The 11,526-nt window shown below is 34.9% G+C and overlaps 2 non-coding genes across 2 annotated transcripts; both read left to right on the plus strand.

The window, feature by feature from the left end:
• The first annotated feature begins 8,340 nt into the window (after positions 1–8,340).
• LOC121386976 lies at positions 8,341–8,459 on the plus strand. Its single transcript, XR_005959754.1, has one exon. It is a non-coding gene; the product is annotated as a 5S ribosomal RNA (ribosomal RNA).
• Positions 8,460–8,876: 417 nt separating this feature from the next.
• On the plus strand, positions 8,877–8,995 carry LOC121386977. Its single transcript, XR_005959755.1, has one exon. It is a non-coding gene; the product is annotated as a 5S ribosomal RNA (ribosomal RNA).
• Positions 8,996–11,526: the final 2,531 nt, after the last annotated feature.

Raw genomic sequence — 11,526 nt, forward strand, 5'->3', positions numbered from 1 at the left:
ATTAATTTTTAAATTCTGCCTTCAGTGTCGCAACTATTAAAAGTAAATTCATAAGGACATTCATTAGAAATTAATATTGCCACCCCTCTTCTATTTTTATATGGACAATTATTATTCAAACAATCTTACCATCCCATAAGTGTCATAGGGCTTTACGTGCACATTCAGAGCAAGCTGTTGTAGCGCACGCCTGTCCTGGGCACAAGAGCCGACTAAGGCCGGCTCCTCCGTCCAGGACAGGTCCGATAGGGTGTCGGGTTTCTTCTTATAGCGTATAGTTTAATGACCTGGGGAAAATAAATGTAGCAAGGGATCTTTTATATGTACCATCCCATAGACAGGATAGCACATACCATGGCCTTTGATATATCAGTCGTGCACTGGCTAGGGCGAGAAATAGCCTACAGGCCCGTAGCCAGGATTTTGAGAGGGGGATTGTTTGGGCTTATGGTGAGGCACACGATATGCTTGGTGGGGGGGGGGGGGGGGGGGGGGAGGTCCGGTATCATTGAAAAAAATATCCGGTGATGGGGGGGGGGGGGGTCCGTCATTGGCTACGGGCCTGGCCTAATGGGCCACCGAAGGGGATCGATTCTAGACCGACCGCGCATCAAGCGAGCGCTTTACCACTGGGCTACGTCCCGCTCTCTGACCGCCATAAAGTCCTGCACAAATAAGATAACTCAGACAGATTATATGGGGATGTAGCTCAGATGGTAGAGCGCTCGCTTAGCATGTGAGAGGTACGGGGATCGATGCCCTGCATCTCCAATAACTTTTGTTTTCTTTTTCTAAAATTAGCAAATAGTATTAGCATCCATGGAAGTGACCGATTTGGGTTTATCATTTTTTCTTTACGGACATTGCCACCGAATAAGATGATGTTCGAACCCTAAACAGCTTTTGTGTTTGTGTAACTAGTACATTAGTCTGAGAGTGGCAGTCCTCTTTGTGGCGGTACAAGAAGGATGTATTATCCAGTAAAGGATATCCTCGGGAGTGACTGTCCTACATGTGTGGATGAGGCACTAGACACAGGTTCATGGAATCAAAAACTATTTTGTCAAATGCCCAAACAAACGCTCTAATTTACGACAAGGCGCTTCGCTTTCATCAGCCTGACTTGTAAAACAACATAAATGACTTGATGAATGAATGAATGAATGAATGAATGTTTAACGACACCCCAGCACGAAAAATACATCGGCTATTGGGTGTCAAACTATGGTAATGCAAATAAATAAAGTGATGATCAGCATCAATATAAAAATTCAAGGTTTAAACAAAAACAGTGTAAAGAACTGTGCAAAAATACAAATACAAATACAAATATCACAGAATTTTACGGACACCGAATTTTACTCTAAACTTCAATTTGTGCTGTATTGGCCATTCTCAAAGAGAATGTTACACCCCTGCACCACGGTGAGGTTACAGCACGCGCAGGGGAAATGACTTGATAGTATAATAAACTATTTAACTAAATATATTTCAATTTGCATCAATAGAACGAAATGGAGTTATAGTATTTTACTCTTTTAAAAAAAATCCAAAGAAAAAAGAGAGCATATTATTAGGCCTATTGGTTGGGAAATCTACAGCAGGACGGCTAATAATGTCCATTACGATTTGAGGGGTGCCCGCGCGGTTATCACACAATACCCTGTGATCTTAATAAAAGAGGCACGTCTTTTTAGTGTGTCTAGACACTGTCTGGGGACCGTCTAAATATACACCTGTCAATATGGAACCACAGGTACAGGCCACGGATAGAAAAGACCGATTAACCAAGAAAACACTCCGATTATTATTTCAGTACGTGGGTTAATTTATGTACCAAACATAATACAGTTGTTTCAACACTTTGACAATGGTGGTTTATTTTGTATTGAAAAATAATATGTACTTCGTGCTGGCATACTGGGATGCATATTATTACAGAACATTGTGATGCATCCGCAAAAATCCAGGTATGTTTTTGTGTCTTCTTCAGTTCGAAGACTAATTCCTGACGTGACACGTTCAGTATTACGTAACTACCAGCTCGCCAGAGGGTGTAGTCACTAAGATGGTACAAAATGGCTGCAAACACCCCTTATATATAATAGCCGTCACATTTAAGCGTTTTATTAATTAACTATACGATTATACTTGTTAATATTAAGCAATAATGTGCATTATATATCATCGACTATGCATACCAGACCAAAATGCCTTAATTGTCCCCTCCTTTAACTATTTCTCGCTCCAGCCAGTGCACCACGACTGGTATATTCAAAGGAAGGCCGTGGTTTGTGCTATCCTGTCTGTGGGGATCGTCTATATAAGATCCCTTGCTGGCTTTAGTAGGAAAAATGTAGCGGGTTTTCTCTGTTGACTACGTGTCAGAATTACCAAATGTTTGACATCCAATAGCGATGATTAATTAATCAATGTGCTCCAGTGGTGTCGTTGAACAAAACAAACTGTATTTCTTTTAACATGACTCATTGAGTGTCCACGACTGGTATATCAAAGACCGTGGTATGTACTATCCTGTCTGTGGGATGGTGCATATAAACGATCCCTTGCTACTAATCGAAAAGAGTAGCCCATGAATTGGCGACAGCCGGTTTCCTCTCTCAATATATGTGTGGTCCTTAACCATATGTCTAACGCCATATAACCGTAAATAAAATGTGTTGAGTGTGTTGTTAAATAAAACATTTCTTTCTTTCTAATTGCACAGCGTTTCTTCAGTGAATTTTCAACATGTATTGGCAGAGCACATTGTTACATATGGCATCTTATATTACTGATAAAGAAATTGTGGAGAAGATTGAGAGTTTTGGCTGTGAAATACAGTCTCCAATACACAGGAAATTTTTAAAGGACAAACCTACTGTAACTGATGGAACAAGATATTTTAGAGTCAAGTTCTCAGGTGAAGTTAAATCTCTACCATATTCCCTAAAATTTGAGTCAGCAGTAGGTTCTTCATATGTGAGAGTAATCCATGATGGCCAGGTCAAGCTGTGTAATCTGTGTCACAGTCCAGATCACTTGATCAGGGAATGTCCTGATGTTGTCTGTAAGAGATGCAACATGAAGGGTCACATGAGGTTTGACTGTATTGAAGATAGATGTGTGGACTGCAGAAAGTGGATGTTTGCTTGTGTGTGTAGGAGTGAACCAGATCATAATGATGAAGATGTTCCTGATGACATGCAAATGCTTAGTGAACATGTGGAATTAGATGGAAGTCATAAAGAAGTAAGAACACAAAGCATTGATAATGATTTGGATGTGAACATTGAGGTTGATAAACAAACTGAAAAAGTTGAGGTTAATATCTGTAGCCATGAAATAACAGAAAAAGATAATATCACAGGCAAAAAACATGTACAGGTTGTTGATACTTGCTTTTCTCAGAGTGAAGAAAATGTAAGTAATATGGAAAAAATAAAAATTGTTGATGATAATGATGATGATCTAGATGATAATGATGATATGGTTGATTCACAAACAAGTGTCAAAAGTGGTACAAAAGTTGGAAGAAGAAGAAATAAAATCAAAGTGAAACCAAATATAGAAAGTGCAAAAAAGAAACATGAAATATTAAAAAGGTTGAGATTAGTGAATAAAGAATCATTTCTTTTTTAAACAGTCGAGTTCACAGACTTCAACCAGAAAAGCTACTCCTCAATAGTTGTTATCATGTCTCTTTTTCTACTATCACTTAATGTCAATGGTTTAAGAGATAAAAACAAGTTACTAAATGTTTTTTCTTATTTTGCAGACTTTAAATGTGGGTGTTGTTTGTTTACAAGAAACACACTGGGATGATAATTTTATTGAACACAATAAATATATGTGGGATGGGGATATATATTATAATAATGCAGATGATTGTCATTCTAGGGGAGTAGCTATTTTGGTTTCTAAGTCTTATAAATTGAATGTTACATCATGGGCTGTTTTAAGTGATGAACTGACAGGAAGGTGTATTAAAGTTTGCATGAATTTACATGACAAACAGGTGAATGTGTTTAGTATATATGCACCTAATTGTGTTACAGAAAGAATTAATTTTTTTCCTTTGCTTTCAACAACACATATGTTCTGAAGATTTTAATATTATTTCAGGAGATTATAATGAAATAATGAATAATAATTTAGATAGGCTTGCAAATATGCATTTTAATAAACACAGTTCACAAAGATTTAGAGAATTTAGTCAAAATTGTAATTTAGTTGACATATGGAGATATAAGCATCCAGATAAAAGATCTTATACCAGAAGTCAAGTTGTTGAAGGCAATTTAAAAAACAAAGTAGAATAGATTATATCTTATGTAGTAGAATAATGATTCATAATGTTGTTACTTGTTATATTAAACATACTACTTTTAGTGATCATAGTTTTGTATGTATTAGAATTGATATGTCAGAGGTAGAAAGAGGACCTGGGGTATGGATTTTTAATAATACATTACTCAAAGATCTAGACTTGAATAGCAAAATTACAGAGATTTTAGTTCAGGCTAATAGTGATCCTCTTATTAATAATAATATTTTGATATGGTGGGACACTTTAAAATATAAAATTAAAAAATGTGCTAGGGATTTTTCCATCAAGAAACATCAAATGGAAAACAAAATTTATTGGGATTTACATAATAAATTGGAAAAAGAATATAATTTGGCCTCTAAAAATAATTATTATGATTATACTTTAATTTATGAATTAAAAGAAAAAATTAAAATTTATGAAGAAAATAAATGTCATGGTGCTATTCTAAGATCAAAGTCCAGCTGGGCATTAGATTCTGATAAAAATACAAGTTATTTTTTAAATTTGGAAAAACATAAACAAAATAAAAATACTATTAAAGAATTAATTTTAAATGATGGAACCATGGTTAATGGAACTTTACCTATTTTAGAAGAAGAAGTTAGATTTTATTCAAATTTGTATAAGAAAGAAGAAATTGATCAAAATGAGAAAGATAACATATTAGGTTTAATTAATAATAATATTTCAGAAGAAGATAAAAATAATTGTGATGATAATTTAACTCTTAAAGAATTATATAATGCCTTAAAAGGAATGTCTAGAAATAAATCTCCTGGTTTAGATGGATTAACTGTTGAATTTTATCTTAATTTTTGGAAGGACATTGGTCCATTATTTTTTAAAGTTATTAAAAATATTGAAAATAAGGGTGAATTGTCAAGAACCATGAAGCGGGGTGTTATCTCATTATTTTTCAAGAATAAAGGTGATAAAAGACATTTAAAAAACTGGAGACCAATCAGTTTACTTAATGTCGATTACAAGATTATAGCAAGGGTTTTAGCATTAAGAATTAAATTATCTCTTGACAGAATTATCTCCCCTGAACAAACATGTTCTGTACCTGGTAGAGATATATCAGAAAATGTTGCAGCTATTAGAGACATTATATATTACAGTGAACTCGAAAATATACCTTTATATTTATTAAATATTGATTCAGAAAAAGCTTTTGATCGAGTGTCTCATGAATTCTTGTTTAGTACTTTGCAAAAATTTGGTTTTGGCCATAAATTATTAATTGGATTAAAATATTGTATAATGATATTTCAAGTACTATTAAATGTAATGGACATCTGTCCCCCTTCTTTAAAATAGAACGTTCCGTAAGGCAGGGATGTCCCTTATCTTCGATTTTATATGTCATTGTTAGTGAACCTTTAAATATTTTGTTGAAAACATTCTAATATTCAGGGAATTACAATTAAAAATACTGATATTACCTCGTTGATTTATCAACACGCTGATGATGTAAACTTGACGTTGCAGAATCAGCAGTCGGTTATAAATACTTTCAAATCAATTTCCCGATACTGTGCATGCTCTGGAGCAAAGGTTAACATTGAAAAGTCAGAGCTATTGTTAGTGAATGTAGGTCAACCTGATCTGGAGTTTCTTGCCGATATTCCCGTTCAGGTTAAGCATGACGCAGTGCGCGTGCTAGGCGTGTTTCTGGGACCGAACAGAGACATGTGTGATATTTATAACTGGCAAGAGAAATTAGATAAAATACAAAATATATTGAATTTGTGGAAAATGCGTAATTTAACGTTACACGGTAAATCTGTAGTTATTAATACACTTTTAGTTTCAAGAGTATGGTATGTTTTAAATTTACAAGTAATTCCAAATTGGGCGAAAAAAAAGGTTGAACAATTTAATTTTAGATTTTTATATGGGATAAGAAACCATCACAGATAAAATACGCTACTATAATTGGACGAATTAATCAAGGAGGACTTAATTTCCCTTGCATTGATTTAAAATGTCAAGCTTTCAGATTAAAATGGCTTAAAAAGTTTTTAGATCCACAATGTAAGTCTATATGGAAAGATTTTCTTAATTATTTTCTTTTGCAGTATAATAGTATGCAACTGAGACACAGTGTGTTTCTCATAAAAACATACCAAACGAGACTTAGATACAATGCCTCCTGTTTATGCTGAATTGTTATTAGCTTTTAATAGCATAAGTGACAATAATAGAATACAACCAACTATCGTAGAACATATACTTATGCAACCATTGTTTAATAATGATTTCATACGTTCCAATGGTAAATTACTCAAAAATGATATATTCATTAAATCCGGCATATGTACAGTTTTTGATATAGTTTATTGTTATTCCACAGGATTTTTACCTTGTAATGCAATTATTGAGATGATTCATGATATTTTACCTGAAATTAGAGAAAATATTATTGTTGATATGTATAATAGTATTTTATTAGCGTTACCGCAAGAATGGAAACATATAATAGATGTTGAGTATTTTGATTTAGCGAATGTATCTTATGAACAATTTTTATCAATTAGTAATGGAAGTAATATAGTTTCACCTATTACGTTTACTTCCAAATTATGTTATACCATGTTAATTGATAAATGTTTTAAGACGCCAGTATCACTAACATATTGGGATAATTTAGGATATAATAGTGAAGAAGACATACTGTGGTCAAATATTAATTCTAATCATAAAATCAATATTAGTATTGATCTTGATTTTCGTTTGGCTCATAATATTTTATGGCCTGCGGATAAATTATTTAAAATAGGAAAAATTGATTCACATTTGTGTTTGATATGTGGCTTTTTAACTGAAAATATTGAGCATTGGTTTTTGGACTGTCCTGGCTTAATTTCGTTCTTACAAAATATAACTAACATAATATCTGGTTTCTTTAAAGACAAAGGTTTCAGTGGTGATAAATTGAGATCTTGGATATTATTTGGTTTTAATGAGAGTGGTTCATACAATAAATTTCTTCATTTATTGTTTTCTGCTGTAAGAATGACAATTTATAAACGCAGAAATATTTATAGCATGAAAGATGTTTTATTAGATTGTACAACTTTATTTGATAGAATATTTCAAAACATGTTAAACACTCTTTATATACATATGTGTTTCAATCAAATAAACAACATCTATTTATTAAGAAATATATTTCAACAAATAAGTATGTTACAATTTCGAGGACTAATGATATTGTTATTACTTGGTGATATTTATGTTTTTAAAGACCTATTATACAATTGCATTTTATGTGGGTTTTTTTTTTTTTTTTTTTTTTTTTTTTTTTTTTTGGGGGGGGGGGAGGGGGATTCTGTTTTGTTGGTGGGGTTTTATGTTTGTAAGATGTTTTCTTTTAATCATGCATATAATATTGATATGTATAAAGGTTGTTTTTATTTATTTGTAAAATGCATTGTTATGTAAATATGTCTATATTGTGAATAAACACTTTCAAGAAAAAGAAAAAACCGGTTCTCGTCCGATCACCGAAGTTAAGCAACGTCGGGCCCGGTTAGTACTTGGATGGGTGACCGCTTGGGAACACCGGGTGCTGTAGACATTTTTTTTTTTTCTATTAAGAATTTTTCTTTTTTTTAATTTACTTTTGAATATCGATTATTTTTTTTATTTTTTTTTAGGCTAGTCATAATTACAATCACCTTTTAACGAGACCTGTGGAACCAGTGCACAGCGATTCTTAAATAAGTGTTTAAGCTGCGGAGACAAAACTTCGTTTCGAAGCGTCAAACAATTGCCTGACGTCATTTGTCATTGTAAGATAATGGCAATATCGAACCTTAGTGCAGACTAAGACCCCGCCCCAACACACAACCCACCCCGCCCCTAAAAATTCATGAACGTGTGTCTGGCCCCACCGAACGCCATTTTACCTGTCCGTCTCACTACACAGAAAACAAAAACGAATGCTGCATGTTGACTTCCTGAAAATTACATACGTATACCTCTATTTTACATCAGTTGTTGTCTACGGCCATACCACGTTGAAAGCACCGGTTCTCGTCCGATCACCGAAGTTAAGCAACGTCGGGCCCGGTTAGTACTTGGATGGGTGACCGCTTGGGAACACCGGGTGCTGTAGACATTTTTTTTTTTCTATTAAGAATATTTTTTTTTTTAATTTACTTTTGAATATCGATTTTATATTTTTTATATTTTTAGGCTAGTCATAATTACAATCACCTTTTAACGAGACCTGTGGAACCAGTGCACAGCGATTCTTAAATAAGCTGCGGAGACAAATTCCTGTTTCGAAGCGTCAAACAATTGCCTGACGTCATTTGAAAACGCATTGTAAGATAATGGCAATATCGAACCTTAGTGCAGACTAAGACCCCGCCCCAACACACCCCACCCCCGCGCTAAAATTAACGACGTGTGTCTGGCCCCACCGAACGCCATTTCTACCTGTCCGTCTCACTACACAGAAAACAAAAACGAATGCCCTGCATGTTGACTCCTGAAAATTACATACGTATACCTCTATTTTACATCAGTTGTTGTCTACGGCCATACCACGTTGAAAGCACCGGTTCTCGTCCGATCACCGAAGTTAAGCAACGTCGGGCCCGGTTAGTACTTGGATGGGTGACCGCTTGGGAACACCGGGTGCTGTAGACATTTTTTTTTTTTCTATTAAGAATTTTTTTTTTTTTAAACTTTTGAATATCGATTGTTTTTATTTTTTTAGGCTAGTCATAATTTAGATAATTTCTTCAAAATACCGATTTTATGGGGATGTAGCTCAGATTGAGACGCTCATACTGGTTACCAGTGCGACCCCAGCGATTCTTAAATAAGTGTTTAAGCTGCGGAGACAAAACTTCGTTTCGAAGCGTCAAACAATTGCCTGACGTCATTTGTCATTGTAAGATAATGGCAATATCGAACCTTAGTGCAGACTAAGACCCCGCCCCAACACACCCCACCCCCGCGCTAAAATTCACGAACGTGTGTCTGGCCCCACCGAACGCCATTTTACCTGTCCGTCTCACTACACAGAAAACAAAAACGAATGCTGCATGTTGACTTCCTGAAAATTACATACGTATACCTCTATTTTACATCAGTTGTTGTCTACGGCCATACCACGTTGAAAGCACCGGTTCTCGTCCGATCACCGAAGTTAAGCAACGTCGGGCCCGGTTAGTACTTGGAGGGACTTCCGGTTTTGGTTTTGTCACTATCGGACGTGTTTACTTCGGCTCCGCAAATAGTGTTTTGTTTGTGTTTGTTCATCTGCCCTTGGGCACTTTTGTACATTAGCCTGCCTTGCATGGACGAAGAGAGAGAAAAGATGGAAGAAAAGAAGGTAATTAGCGTGAAATCTTTCAAGAAGGAGTGTACAGTGGAGGTTGTTTTGGAAAAAGAAATGAAAGCAGGTGAATTGATTGACTATATTAATGGAGTGCACAGTGAAGGAGAAATTTTAGCGTGTGTCCCAAGGGGAAGAGAGATGTACGAGATTACATTTGCGGACGAGAGACAGGCAAGAGTGTTTGCCGAAGACGGTGAGATGGTATGTAATGGCTTTAATATGAAATGAACCTGGTGTATTCAGATAGTGTGGTGGTTTCATTTATGCATTTGCCTGCTTATGTCAGTGATGATGAAATCATTTCCAAATTGGAGATCGAACTAAATTCTTTCACCTTGAAAAGACGGATGCTGTGAAAAACACGGCCGTGCATGAATGGGACCAACATTGTTGATGGACGGATGATGCCATATAAAAAGATATGTGAGAGTTAGATTTCCCACATAATGTGAAAAGCTTACCCTACTCTATGAAATTTCAAACCGTTGAAGGAATGCAGTTCTTTAGAGTTTTACATAACAATCAATTAAAGGTTTGTTATCATGTGTTTTGGAAGATAATCATGTAATTAAAAACTGTCCCTACACCAAATGTTATAAATGCAACAATTAGGACACATTGCTCGTGAGTGTACAATGTCATCGTTGTGTGAGACATGTGGCGGTTCGGGCGTGGATTGTTCGTGTAATTGTAAAGAAGATTCGGACAGTGAATGTGAGAGTGACCGTGAATGTGACATGGACGTAACTGTCAAAGAGAAAATTGAACAACCCAAGCTGAGAACTGACAACTGTGATCAGCCGTCCGTGACGAAGGGCAAGACGTCGTCAAGCGTAGGCGATCAAGACAAGCTCATGTCTACCCAAGAGAGCCAAGCTGAAATTGATGACGAGGTTTTATATATACAGATGAGGATAATTCGAAAGTGAATGACTGTAAAGACGGTGAAAATGAACTGAGTGAAACAAAGAGAGTGACGCGAAGATCAAGACTTGTGAAAAGACCAGCTGATGAGACGGTGTGGAGCATTGTTGAGGGAAGAAAGGAAAAGCAAGAGAGGAGAGTGTCGGATGAAAGAAAGAAGGATGGGTGTACTGTGAATGAAAGAAGAGAGAATGATGGAAAAAGAAGAATGAGGTTAAAAGTAAAAAGAAAAATAAAGATGGATATGTACTTTAAAATAACTTTTATCTTAATGCTGCTATTAGTATCTTTAAATGTGAATGGACTGAGGGATATTGACAAAATGAATGCAGTTTTTGCAGCTATCAAAAGTAAGCATAGTTACATTACTTTTTTACAAGAAACGTTTTGGGATGATAATTTTATTGAGAGTTATAAACATTTATGGGATGGTCAAATATTTTATAATAATTGTCCTAATAATAATAGAAAGGGTGTGGCAATATTAATATCAAAAGATTGTCCATATACATTTACTTTTGATAGCTGTGATAATGAAGGTAGGGTTTGAATATTAATGCTATTATTGAAGATGATGATTACAATTTTATTAATGTGTATGCACCAAACAAAACAGATGAAAGAATTGTTTTCTTTGAACAATTAGATAATTTTATAAATGGTAAAAATAATATTCTTGCAGGTGACTTTAATGAAATTTTGGATCCTTCTTTGGATATGGGTGTACATAATAAACAATTTTGTTTGAAATCTAGCAATGCTTTACATTCTGTTATTAACAATCATGATCTTGTTGATATTTGGCGTTACAGAAACCCAGGTAAGAGAGAATTTAGTCGTCAACAAATTGTAGAAAATATAATGAAACAGTCCAGAATTGATTTCTTTTTAATTTCGAGAAATTTATTGC

Source organism: Gigantopelta aegis, chromosome 12 (assembly GCF_016097555.1).
Source record: "Gigantopelta aegis isolate Gae_Host chromosome 12, Gae_host_genome, whole genome shotgun sequence".
NCBI classification, from domain to species: domain Eukaryota; kingdom Metazoa; phylum Mollusca; class Gastropoda; order Neomphalida; family Peltospiridae; genus Gigantopelta; species Gigantopelta aegis.